Source organism: Papaver somniferum, chromosome 8, assembly GCF_003573695.1.
Source record: "Papaver somniferum cultivar HN1 chromosome 8, ASM357369v1, whole genome shotgun sequence".
Classification (NCBI taxonomy): domain Eukaryota; kingdom Viridiplantae; phylum Streptophyta; class Magnoliopsida; order Ranunculales; family Papaveraceae; genus Papaver; species Papaver somniferum.
In genome coordinates this window covers 169,258,916-169,271,034 of record NC_039365.1, presented here as the reverse complement: position 1 = coordinate 169,271,034, position 12,119 = coordinate 169,258,916, and the positions used below count along the sequence as shown (strand labels likewise).

Genomic DNA, 12,119 nt, shown 5'->3' with positions numbered 1-12,119 from the left:
GAAAAGCTTTTTAATTTTTGTGTGAATGGCTTAAGGTTTGTCAGAATCATAGGATTCTGAGAATCTAAAATCCGGCGCCGGGAACAGTAACAGTCGAATTTTTTTGACGGCGGCGAGAAAACTATTTGTGACGGTTGTCTAGATGTCACAAATAGAATAACTATTCGTGACGGTTGACCAAACTTCACAAATGTGCTCAAACCGTCACAAAAACATTTGTGACCCCCAGCAGTAACGACGGGTTGTTGCCCGTCACAAATGAATTTTTGTGACCGTCTTTTTGCTATTTGTGACAGTTTTCTGTTATTTGTGACGGTTTATAAACCGTCACTAAAGGCCCTCTATTTTGTAGTGTGTCTTCGGTGGAGTACTTAACATGCAAAGTGTTGTTATGGACAAGCTTTCTGACAAAATGAAAATATATAGCCAAGTGTTTCATTCTAGTGTGGAACACGAGATTAGAAGCCAGGGTTATAAAACTCTTATTATGACACAAAACAAGTTGAGCTTCTGTAATAAAATTTTCTAATCCCTCGAAAGTTGATAAAGTCAAACTTTAGCTGGTCAGCAACAGCTAAAGCTAGTTATCTGTACTCAGCTTCAATGGTATCTTGTTTCTTAGATAACCAGAAAATAGGATTTTCACCTAACGGAACACAAACAATCACTTTTTGACCTCTTAGTATCAAGGTCTCCTACCCAATCAACATTAGTGTACCCTTGAAGAGATTGAAATATTTTTCTAAAGAATACCTCATGATCCAATGTGCATTTGATATATCTCATAATTCTCTTGGCAGCTTGCAGATGAGAAGTTGTAGGAAAGTGTATAAATTGACTCACTTGATTGACTGCAAAACAAATTCTGGCCTAGTCCAGGTTAGATATTATAGAGAAATAACAATACGCTCTTTTGGATTTTGTAGTAAGTCACTCTCATCTATATTGAGTTTGAAACAAGTATGACAGAGCATGGAGCATGGTTTTCTGGTATTTAGTCGGTGGTTAGTTTGACCAAAAGTCAAACTCTATCATATGCAAGCTTGTTCCTAAAGTTTAGGAATTTAAGAGCTAAGTTAGGAAAACTGGTTCCCAAAATTAAGGATTCTTAAGGGCCAAGTTAGTTTCTCTATATGAAGGATTAGAATTAGAGGTGTAGATATCATCCAACCTAGAAGAGTGGTAAATCCTTGTGCTTAGGATTTTGGTCTCTTTATTAGGGAGGATCGTGTGCTACCGTGAAGGTCAATAGCGGTATGAGAGAAAAAAAATTAGAGAGAGGATTTTGGTGTTCTAGTGTGTTTAGGATTTTGGGTTTTTCCCGAAACCAAGATTCCAGTGTTCATATGTATCTCCTATGTTACTAGCAACTGTGAAGACGGTGTAGAAGAGAAGACACGAGGCTGGTTTGGCGAATGGTTTAGAGAGTTGGTTTCTATGGTTTCTTCGATAGTGTTATCGGGTATGTGTTGTTAACTCTTTGGGTCTTGTCTTGGGTTGCAGAAATAACACGTAATGGTCTTTGATTATAATGAAAGTTTTTCTGGTGGTGTTGGCCATGGATATAGCATGTAAAGGTGAACCACGTATATCTTTTGTTGTGGATGTGTGTTTATCTTCTGTCTTTCATAAATTTCTCATACGTTGATCTATATCACCATTTGCTCTTTGTGATTCAGTGTTCCGTTGCGCTCGGGGTGCCAATTTTCCCAACAATTGATATCAGAGCAAGGATGGTCTGGTGTGATTTAGTCTGGAATTGAATGATAGTCTATAGCTTGTTTGGATAGGGAAGTGCTTCCGAGAAGTGCTTTTCGACTTCTCAGAAGTACTCCTAGAAGTCAAAATGGTTGAGAAGTTAGTTTGGAAAGCTTTCAAAAAAGAAAAAAAGTTCAACAAGCATTAGCCAAGAACAGTTAGCCATAATGGTTGATTTCTAAAATTGTTGTTGGATGTCTGTTTTTTTTTGCGATTGAGTTCATTTTTCTATGATTTTCGACAGTAAGTTAAATAAATTTCATTCAATCATGAAAAAATAAAGAAATTATTCTATCACTTTCTTAGGGTTAATGAAGAACACAAAAATGGGTTTCCAGAAAGATGATTTCTATCCATTACAAGAATAACAAATTAATTATACGATCAACTAAGACTTCCAAAAACAAGATAAAAGTTTAAAATCGAAAATCTAAGCTTAATGTGTTGATAAAACAAAAGATTTGATTAATGTGAAGTAAAACATGGGATAAATATTAGGTCTAAACGTGATATACTTTTTATAGAGAATAACCATAAGGATGATGAATCAAAGTGCCAAATATATAAATTTGGTGCACCGATTAGGTGAAAGATTTGGGAAACTCCAATTTCGTTTATGTTTTGAAGATAATGTTTTGAAACCAAAAAAGTTACTTCTTGAAACCCATCCAAACGCCCTATTATTGTTCGGGTATGTTTTGAAGATAATGTTTCGATTGATATTTACACAAAGACGGGTTTATGATGTTATTTACAAATCAGAGGTTCAACGTCATAGAAGTGTATGTTCTTCATTTGTTTGTCATGATGTAGTATGGGATGCAATATAAGGCCGAGTGAGGTGGAATACATATACAACCATATACTATAAATAACGAGTTACAAAATTTAAAGAAAGGATGAGGCTGTGAAGTCTCATGTAGAAGCAATTTCATCAATGCTTCCAAGTTATGCATGAGATGTTACAGATTTATGTTCTTAAGTCTATATTAAATATTCTTGATAGCTTGCACGCAATATCAAGAATGTGCCCGATATCGAAAACATGTACCATGGTAACGTGGGAATTCACATGGTATATATTCCGAGCGAGTATGTTGGGTGTTATGGTGGTAAAAAGTATGTCAGGTTGGTGATGGCTTTAAGAATCGCTCAAAGGATTAAGCATGTTAACTACGGTGGAAATATCTGATGGTTAGTTTCATATACACAGGTAATCATGACATGTGATGGAGTATGATATTTAATATCACTCTTCTTTACTGGGTTAGAGTTCAATATGTAGTTATAATACTGGTTAGGTGGAGCTAGCGGTGATTCTTCTGGATGGTTCTCTTGGTGATCAATGGTGAAGTATGTGCAGTGATTCATTGATGGTGATTAAAGATTTTCATGGTGTTTTGAAACGTGGCATGCTTCATAAGTGTTCTTTATAAAGAAGATGGTTAGAAGACTTTTATCAATGTCATGGTGTTTTGGTCGAAGAGATGGTTCTATAAAGACGGAAGTTCGGGTTTGAGCTTCAAAGTAATTTTATGGATATATAGAGATGTGAATAAGCCTGGTGGAAGATAGAGGTAATTTCTTGTGATCATCTCATGCCTAAGCATGATCCAATGTGGAGAATTGTGGGATTTAGTCGGTGGTTAGTTTGACCAAAAGTCAAACTCTATCTTACGCAAGCTTATTCCTAAAGTTTAGGAATTTAAGATCCAATTTAGGAAAACTTGTTCCCAAAGTTGGGGATTCTTAAGGGACAAGTTAGTTTCTCTATATAAAGGATTAAATTTAGAGGTGTAGAGATCATCCAACCTAGAAGAGTGGTAAATCCTTGTGCTTAGAATTTTGGTCTCTTTGTTAGGGAGGATCGTGTGCTACCGTGAAGATCAATGTCAGTGTGATAGAAAACTTGTAGAGAGAGGATTTCGTTGTCCTAGTGTGTTTAGGTTTTAGGGATTTGCCCTAAACCAAGATTCTAGTGTTTTTATGTTTCTCCTCTGTTACTAGCAACTATGAAGACAATGTAGAACAGAAGACACGAAGCTGGTTTGATGAATGATTAAAAGTATTGGTATCTATAGTTTCTTCGATGGTGTTCTTGGGTATGTCTTGTTAACTCTTTGGGTCTTTTTTGGGTTGGAAACAACATGTAATGGTCTTTGATTATAATGGAAGTTTTTCTGGTGGTGTTGGCCGTGGTGTAGCCTGTAAAGGTGAACCACGTATATCTTGTGTTGTAGTTGTGTGTTTATTTTCTGTCTCTCATGATATTTCTCTCATGTTTGCTTCATATCACCAATTGCTCTTTGTGATCCTGTATTCCGCTACGCTAGGATTGCCAATTTTCCCAACAGGTTTGGCACCAACTAAATTGGTCTTCTGAAGTAATTCTAGAAAATATTTAGTTTGTGAAACAGACCTTCATAATATCTCTTCACCTCCAAAACAAGAAAATAATGGAGATTTCTTAAATATTTGGCACGAAATTTGTCTTGTTAAAGAGAAACGATAATATTGAAAAGTGAGTTTGAACTAAAATCAAGTAAGGTTATCGGTTATTTTCATTAACCACCAGCCACTAATTTTCTTATTTTGCTTCATTTGAACTGAAACGAAGAGGACTAGGAAATAATTTTGTACCACAAATTTTGATCCCTGTAAAAAATAAATATTGATCAAAACTGATAAACCTAATTAGAGGAATCCGTTGATTAAAGGGTAAAGAACCTGATATGATATACCGTAGAAAATAATTTTGCACCACCTATATTAAATTTTGATCCCTGTAAAAAAGAAATATTAATCAAAACTGATAAACCTTATTAGAGGAATCCATTGAACTTCTAAAATACCAATTTTCAAGGGTTATCAGAAGAAGATGATTAGGAGGAAGGACTATGTTTACAAATTTTTAGATCTAAATAATTTAATCTACCAAACTACCCTTAACAAATATTATCAGTGTATCGGTTAACCTGATACATCGTTCAATTAGTACCAGCCGATATGGACGTTTTTTATCGTTCAATTCTTATATCGATGATATTTTAGATATCGTAAAGATTTTTTCCGATACACGATTAAAAACCGATAACATCGGCCGATATGAGTATGACTGATTATATTGACTACCTTGGCATCCATGCAATTTAAATTAATAATTTATGAAGATATCTCTTCATAAATGCAAAATTTGCATTCTTCAGTGCGAGTTCGTATTATCTATCAAATTATTTATTTTTTTTTACACTTTCCAATGCCACTAATTGAATCTTATATTGTTCATGAATATACTACAACGCCATTGCCACGAAGGGTGTGTGTGTGGGGTGGTGTGGGGGGTGTGGTGGGGGTGTCGATCGAAGAAAAACGAAACACCGCTTCAATTTTCGAAAATTGTGCTTAAAGTGAAAGTATTACTTTTCCTGAAACAAAGGGAGTACATCGTTTTATTAGTTGCAACGGAAATTTGTTGATGCATAAACCAAAATATGGCTGCATAATGTATTATGCATCCTTTGTGGTGGTTTGCATAATGGTTATGCATTCAATTTTCGAAAATTGTGCCTAAAAGGATAAACACTTCCGAAATTTTCGTAAAAATTCTGAATTTGATATTATTGTTTGTACTCATTATGTAGATCTCTTTAAAAAAAATTCAACGAGATAAAATTTGTAAAATTCTAAGGCACGGATTTTTAGATATGTTATATTCTAGTTTACTTGCCAATTATACCCCTGAAAAACAAGATACATTTATAATATTTAGACTAAAATAAAGAGACAATTTTGTCCAGTGAAAAAGACAAACCATGAACACCAAGATTTCCAATCTTTTTTATAAAAACTAGGGTATGACATAACATTTATTGCTGGCAAATAATGATTCCTCAATGTATTTGATGCTTGTCCCATAACATTTATCATGTAATCTTTTTTTTCTTTTTTTTTTGTAACTTCAGTACATCACATAATTATTTTTTATGTAACATATTTGAAACATGAGATCTTCAATTCTCTATCCGTTAGTGGTTGATATAATTTTCGTGGCACGGTTGCTTCAAATCAACGTGCATCGTAATTACTGACGAAACGGAGATGAAGCTTAAGCTGCACGTTATAAACAACATCCAAAGTTTTGTGAGTACTGTCAAAAGAAACTAAGTAGTTTGGTTGCCTGCACTTAACTCGAACTCAAAAGCCGACCACAACAAAATAACGATTCTCTCAATTAGATTTCCTGTCCACCACCAATCGTCATGTTATGTTTACTTTTTCGTTGCACCAAAAGGTAGACTCTGGAAGGTTGGTTGGAAGGTGAGACCTGACTTACTCCACCTGGATAATTTTTCGAAGCAGTTCTGCCCACCATCCATCAGAATGCTTGGCACTCCACTGCCACAGTATTTCATGTCTTATTTCTAATGCAAAGAGCGAGATGAGATCAGTCCGAGTTTAAAGTGATTCAATGAAGGATTTTTTTTGTTTAACTTATGATGGTATTCAAAAGAAAATTCGATATTTTCTGGAAAAAATTAACTTTTATCGAAAAAAGAGAGAAATAAAAGGATGGGCCAAAACACCAAAAACATACAATAAACATTTAAGCCCAATCAAAAAACAATGCAAAAATTAGTCGTTGTTACTTGATTTCTTGCGATTCGCAATACGGATTAGGTAAGTCTCTTGATTTTTACTATGATCAGCATATCTTTCTATGTAATCTTTTTGTTTGCCATAACTCTTCCTCCCCGTGAGGCCCAGCTAATCGCAAATGGTAGAATGTACCATACTTTCTTAGCTAGTTTTATTTTGCAGGATACCATACTTTCTTAGCTAGTTTTATTTTGCAGGACTTAGTATGCCAAAGATGAACCCATGAGTTAGTCCATTGAAATGATTCCAAATGTCTTCAGTTATTTTTTAGCAGTTTGCCACCCAGATTATTTTGCAGTCTACAAACCTTTATATATGTGTTGCATTTAGCTCTGATGGATATCCTAGGCCGAGAATAATAACTTGAGCATACACTAAAACACACTAATAAGAAATGCATTGTTGAAAATGCAGGGAGGATTATATTTAGTCACCGCTTTTCTTACTGGAATATATGCAAGGCCAAGGGTAGTCCATAACTGGATATACTGTTACAGCTAGCCCCACAATCACTTATATTCATAATCTTATGTCTAGCACAAATGTTATTCCTTTATTCATCTATTTTACAATTATGTACAATAGTGACGTCACAAAGATTGAGACCTTCTACCAAAAAGTAACAGTACCTAATCTGATGCAGATTCACTCCATAGGCAGCCACTTCTTATGTCATCTTTAATTAGTGCGATTCTTGCTGTTAGAATTTTTCATTAAGGTTGATTTAAATTGAGGTTGTTCGCCTTGCTGTCTACTACATTTTGGGCCCTGCACATGTCAATGTAATCAAATCATATTCATGGCAATTACTGTGTGCACAATTAAGCTGAAAAGCATACATTGTATGGCAAAGAAAAACCCCTTCGATTATGACAACATGACAGTTTCTTTCCATTCATTCAATACCATGTTTTTCATTTGAAGATTAATATTTCAATGAACTACTCAAGTCACAGAAGACTTCGAAGTTCGAATTCAACCCTTATCTCGTCTGATCACATTTCGTTGGACCTGTAACAATAATATAATTGCACAACCAACATATACATCATAAACCCATCAATCCCATAGAAGTCCGACAAATTTTGTAGACCTGATAATACTCAAAACAAAAATAAAAGGCTGGTAATGTTGTGACCAACAAATATGCCAAAGTATAACAAATTTTATGAACTTCCATGGGTGTTCGAAAAGAGTTAACGGTCCTGGAAATGTGAAAAACATGCTCATATGAGTCATATATGGGTTTGCAAATGTTTTCGTGCACGGACATGGACATTAAATAAACATGGACGGTTTCAGGAGTTATATTTTCCCAATTAGTTTCTCGTCCCATTAATGTTTTCATTATAAGAGAACTTATTACAAAGACTTGGTGGTTGCTTATCCCATTAGATATTCGCAAGTCTTTGTTTTTGGTCATCTCTAAGCTTATAGATCCGGTCCTTGCTGCCTATGCGAAGCTTTAGATCCATTCTTCACATTTTTGGCCATAAAAAAAGGACTATAACTCATATGCAGTTTTACAGATTATAAACTCCTAGTGCCAACTGTGTGTGCATAATGTGAGGATTTATGGATGCCTTTATATGTTAAATTGTACCACGTTGTTAACATTATCCTTTTTATGTTTAAATATTTTTCGAGGAACGTTTCTCAGTTGCTCATACCTTTCACTTTGCTTTATGCTAATCACATTAAGTTTACTGCAAACCTTGTTGTACTCGGCGGCTACATGCACCTGGAAAAAAGTAGGGTAGAAAAGAAATTCAAATACAAAAGATGAGGCATTGATCCAATTAAGTGAAGCAATAGACAATTTGCAGAACTAAATTGTTGTAGTATTTCTGATGTTTTCGTCAAGTTATTTTTTAATCAACGAAAATCGACACCTGAAAGATATTCTTGATAGCTATTCAGTTTCTAGATTGGAGGAGACCTGACAATGGAATAGAGTTACCACCAAGGCAAATGGAGGAGACCTCAACTACATGCCACTTATGGATGAGCCTGACTTGAATCTGGCATGGTTTTCCTTTGTCACATTCTTGCATTTCTCCATCCACAAAAATTAAACCTTGAACTTCTCCAACTTGCGAATACCCAGGATTGTTAAAAGCAATAGTATTCTAAACCCAATTTGCATGTCTCTTTCATACCATTTTGCCCCAACCCCCTACCCACTTTTGGTACACGTCATCGCAATCCGTAAATAAACCTCATTTTAACAATTAAATGAATCACTGATTAAAAATAAAAATTGGCTGAATCAACTTAACCGGTTAAGTTGAAACCTTGATCCACTCTTGGTACACGTCCTTGATGCAAAGACACTCAAGTTTGCATTACTGTATGGTTTAGGATTACAGCTGGAACTTGCAGCAACTCAATCCTTGATCCATCTCCCCACCAAATGTATGTATAAAAATAAGAATATATATTTTTATTTAAATCCACAAAGAACATTGTTCTCTTACCAATTTAACACTGAAAGAACAGTTGCACACACAACCTAAAAAAGGAAAACGAAAATGTAAACCGTAAAGAAAAAATCCAAACTAAATTACCTTCGGAAGATCACATTGTCGTCAGTTTTGTAGTATGCCTGTTGATAGTTATACAATTTCAGCTCTTCCAAATTCAATCAAAACAATTATGTTTTAAGTTTCTAAAGATCCAGTAAAGCAACATTTTTTTTGTGTGGGGGGACGGGGGTAGATGAAGGATCACCCTTGATGTCTCTGTGTGACAGATTAAACTAAGCAGAATTACTGAGATTGAACTAAATAAGCTAGGAAGAAAACATATGCATGTTGCGAAACAAGACCAAGGTCACTGACAAAATGTATTTAAGCTAAAAGATTGTGAGACATCTTTCAGGCATTTATACAATTATGTTGGGCTCAATATAATGGGTTAAGTCATAATAACTTGCATATCAATCTTTCACAACCAACAAACAAAAATACGCATTGTTGCTTAAGGAAAACAAATTAGAGAGCTCGTTTGGAGCTCCACCGGTTACTTTAGCACCACGAAAACAATTAACCAATGCTGCGAAACAAAACCAAGGTCACTGACAAAATGTATTTAAGCTAAAAGATTGTGAGACATCTTTCAGGCATTTATACAATTATGTTGGCTCAATTTAATGGGTTTAGTCATAATAACTTGCATATCAATCTTTCACAACCAACAAACAAAAATACGCATTGTTGCTTAAGGAAAACAAATTAGAGAGCTCGTTTGGAGCTCCACCAGTTACTTTAGCACCACGAAGCAAAGGGAATTACCAATTATTTTGAGCAAAAATGTCACCTTAAGTTTTGTTTGAGATACCCATTTTGAGAATGTTTTGGCTCCGAAGGTGCACCAAGAGGTGTAAATATTGGACCTGCATCTTTAGAGCACCAAAAAATTCTACACCAGATCTTTACGACTTTATCGTTTGAACTATACCCAATGTTTAAAGAAACTTGATAAAAAATTAAATGATTTCTCAAGAATTAAATACCAAAGAAACTTCATTAATTATCCCCTGCAAATCCTTGTGATCAATACTGTGCACATGTTGAAATCCAGTATCAGATTCATGATCTTCATATACAATCTGTGAAACTCCTGGGAATAAATAATACCAAATCAAAATTCCAATGAACCCACAATCATAAACAAATCAATTATCAAAAACCCCTCTTCCTAATTTGAATATTAAACACAAAAATAGGGTATTAAAAAGAAAGAGAGACAGACCTTGTTTAATAGTTTGTGTATTCTATCATATCTCATAAACAGTTGCAGAGATTTTTGAATGAATCGCATACTTCAGATAATCTCATACGATGAATGAGTTCACCGAAAAGGAAGTGCCTTTCGAAGAGAAGTGATCAATCAAACCTTAAAGCTAGGAGATTTGGGTTGCAGAAAGTGGATCAAAACTGAAAACCTAGAAGGAAGAAATCATTTTGCCATCTCATATGTATTTCAGTTTTCGAAACGTTCAGTGCGTTGGGTTAATAGCGAGAGAAAAGGGTAGGATTGGTTACAGACATGCGTTACGTTTTTTCATAAATGAATCGTGCGAAATGTAACCCTAGCAACATTTTTTTGGAGGGTTCATCCTGACCGTCTTTTATATTACCAAAATGTAAATCTCCCAAATTTTCGAAACCTAGGAATTATGATCAATCTGAACCGTCTTTTATGTGTCTAAACTGTAGAGAGTCGTCGATGTAGGAAAACACAATTGTCCCTTGTAATATAGATTTCCTTGGTAATTATTGTTCAATGGACGATTCCGATTCCTCAAACTGAGTGAAACAGAATTTGCAAGGAAATGGACCTAGCGTAGGTAGCCATCCATAGAGTAAACAATTGTGTTCCGATCGTTGTTGGTCAGACAAAAATCAGGTTAGTCAATGCTCAAATGCACTTTGTCTAGAGAATACAAACTCTCTTCTCGGATTTTCTTATCAAAACTTCCAAATGTGATGTTTTTTTGGGAAATCCACCGTGTGATTTCTCTCTTGAATAAGTGACTGTGTCAATATTCCAATCACCTCAGATACCAACTTAAAACCCACACCGACATCTGATGACTAAAGGAAAAAACAAAGCTAAATGGTGAAAGAAAACCCATATTGCTGCGGATTTTTACTAATGCCCACAACCTGTTGTCATTTTTCCTCCAGGTGTACCACCGTTTCCTGCATATAGTAATATCTGGATTTTAGAATCCATCTCATAGAATTCAAACTGACTAAACAACAAAAAGAAACTAAGTCAATGAGTAGTCAGTTGGAACAGGTTTGCAACAAATTAGAAATGCAACATAAGAATCTTCAAATAATGCATCCTATAATTAAAAATACATCAAAAATAAGAGTATAACTAATTAAGTCTCTAATCGGATTAAGAATTAACTAACTACATCGAGTATGATCACAGGCACAAGACCTTCTGATTGTTTGAATTATTTCAGGTAATAAAAGATTAAAGTTTATCTTGGGTAATTGGAGTATAAGGTCCTATTCTTCTTACCGATACGTCGGTCACCGTCCATGCTGTACTACACAAACAAACAACCTCTTTTTAAATGTACCGAGAATTATTTTTTATGTGTGGCAATATCTACCCATCTTCCATGAAATCTCTTTCATTCGTGGCTATAACTAATTCATTAGCTCATCCCCACCAAATTGGGCAACAAAAATACTACAAGGACCGAAATTAAAAAACCATCATGTCAAGAATAGGCAAAGAGATCCACTTTAATGCATACATGATCCAAAGAAACTTTTGCCATTATTGCCATTAATCAGAATCAAAATGTAATCAAAATAAACTCGGCAAATAAGGAGAATTTCCCTCTTTCATAAGAACCTAGACTGACTGATAGTTGAAGATACCTCCATAACTTACTTGCAAAGGGATTTAGCAAATTTGAAAACATTCATTCAAATTGTTCAGCATTAAATACTTCATGATATAACTAAGAAGAACCAAACCTAGATCAAGCCACTCAAAATTGCTCTTTCATAAGCTTAATGAAAATCATATTTACCTGCATAACGGGTGCATCTTGGATAGTGCATGGATGAATTCTCTTCATCTGTTATGGGTCATGAATCCAGTAAGTTGAAATTGAATACTATGAACTATATGAAAAGCCATGTATAATGAGTTAATAACAAATTATTTCTTGA

At 34.7% G+C, this 12,119-nt stretch overlaps 1 long non-coding RNA gene across 3 annotated transcripts; it reads right to left on the bottom strand.

Moving 5' to 3' along the window:
- Nucleotides 1–6,830: 6,830 nt before the first annotated feature.
- LOC113303926 lies at nucleotides 6,831–10,440 on the bottom strand. 3 transcript variants are annotated; one of them, XR_003337904.1, is made up of 3 exons: nucleotides 10,168–10,440; nucleotides 7,254–10,035; nucleotides 6,831–7,182 (listed from the first exon to the last, which is right to left on the bottom strand). It is a non-coding gene; the product is annotated as an uncharacterized LOC113303926 (long non-coding RNA). The 3 variants fall into 3 exon arrangements; XR_003337903.1 differs by having other exon boundaries at nucleotides 6,831–7,425; nucleotides 8,085–10,035; XR_003337902.1 differs by having other exon boundaries at nucleotides 6,831–9,019; nucleotides 9,733–10,035.
- Between the last annotated feature and the right edge of the window lie 1,679 nt (nucleotides 10,441–12,119).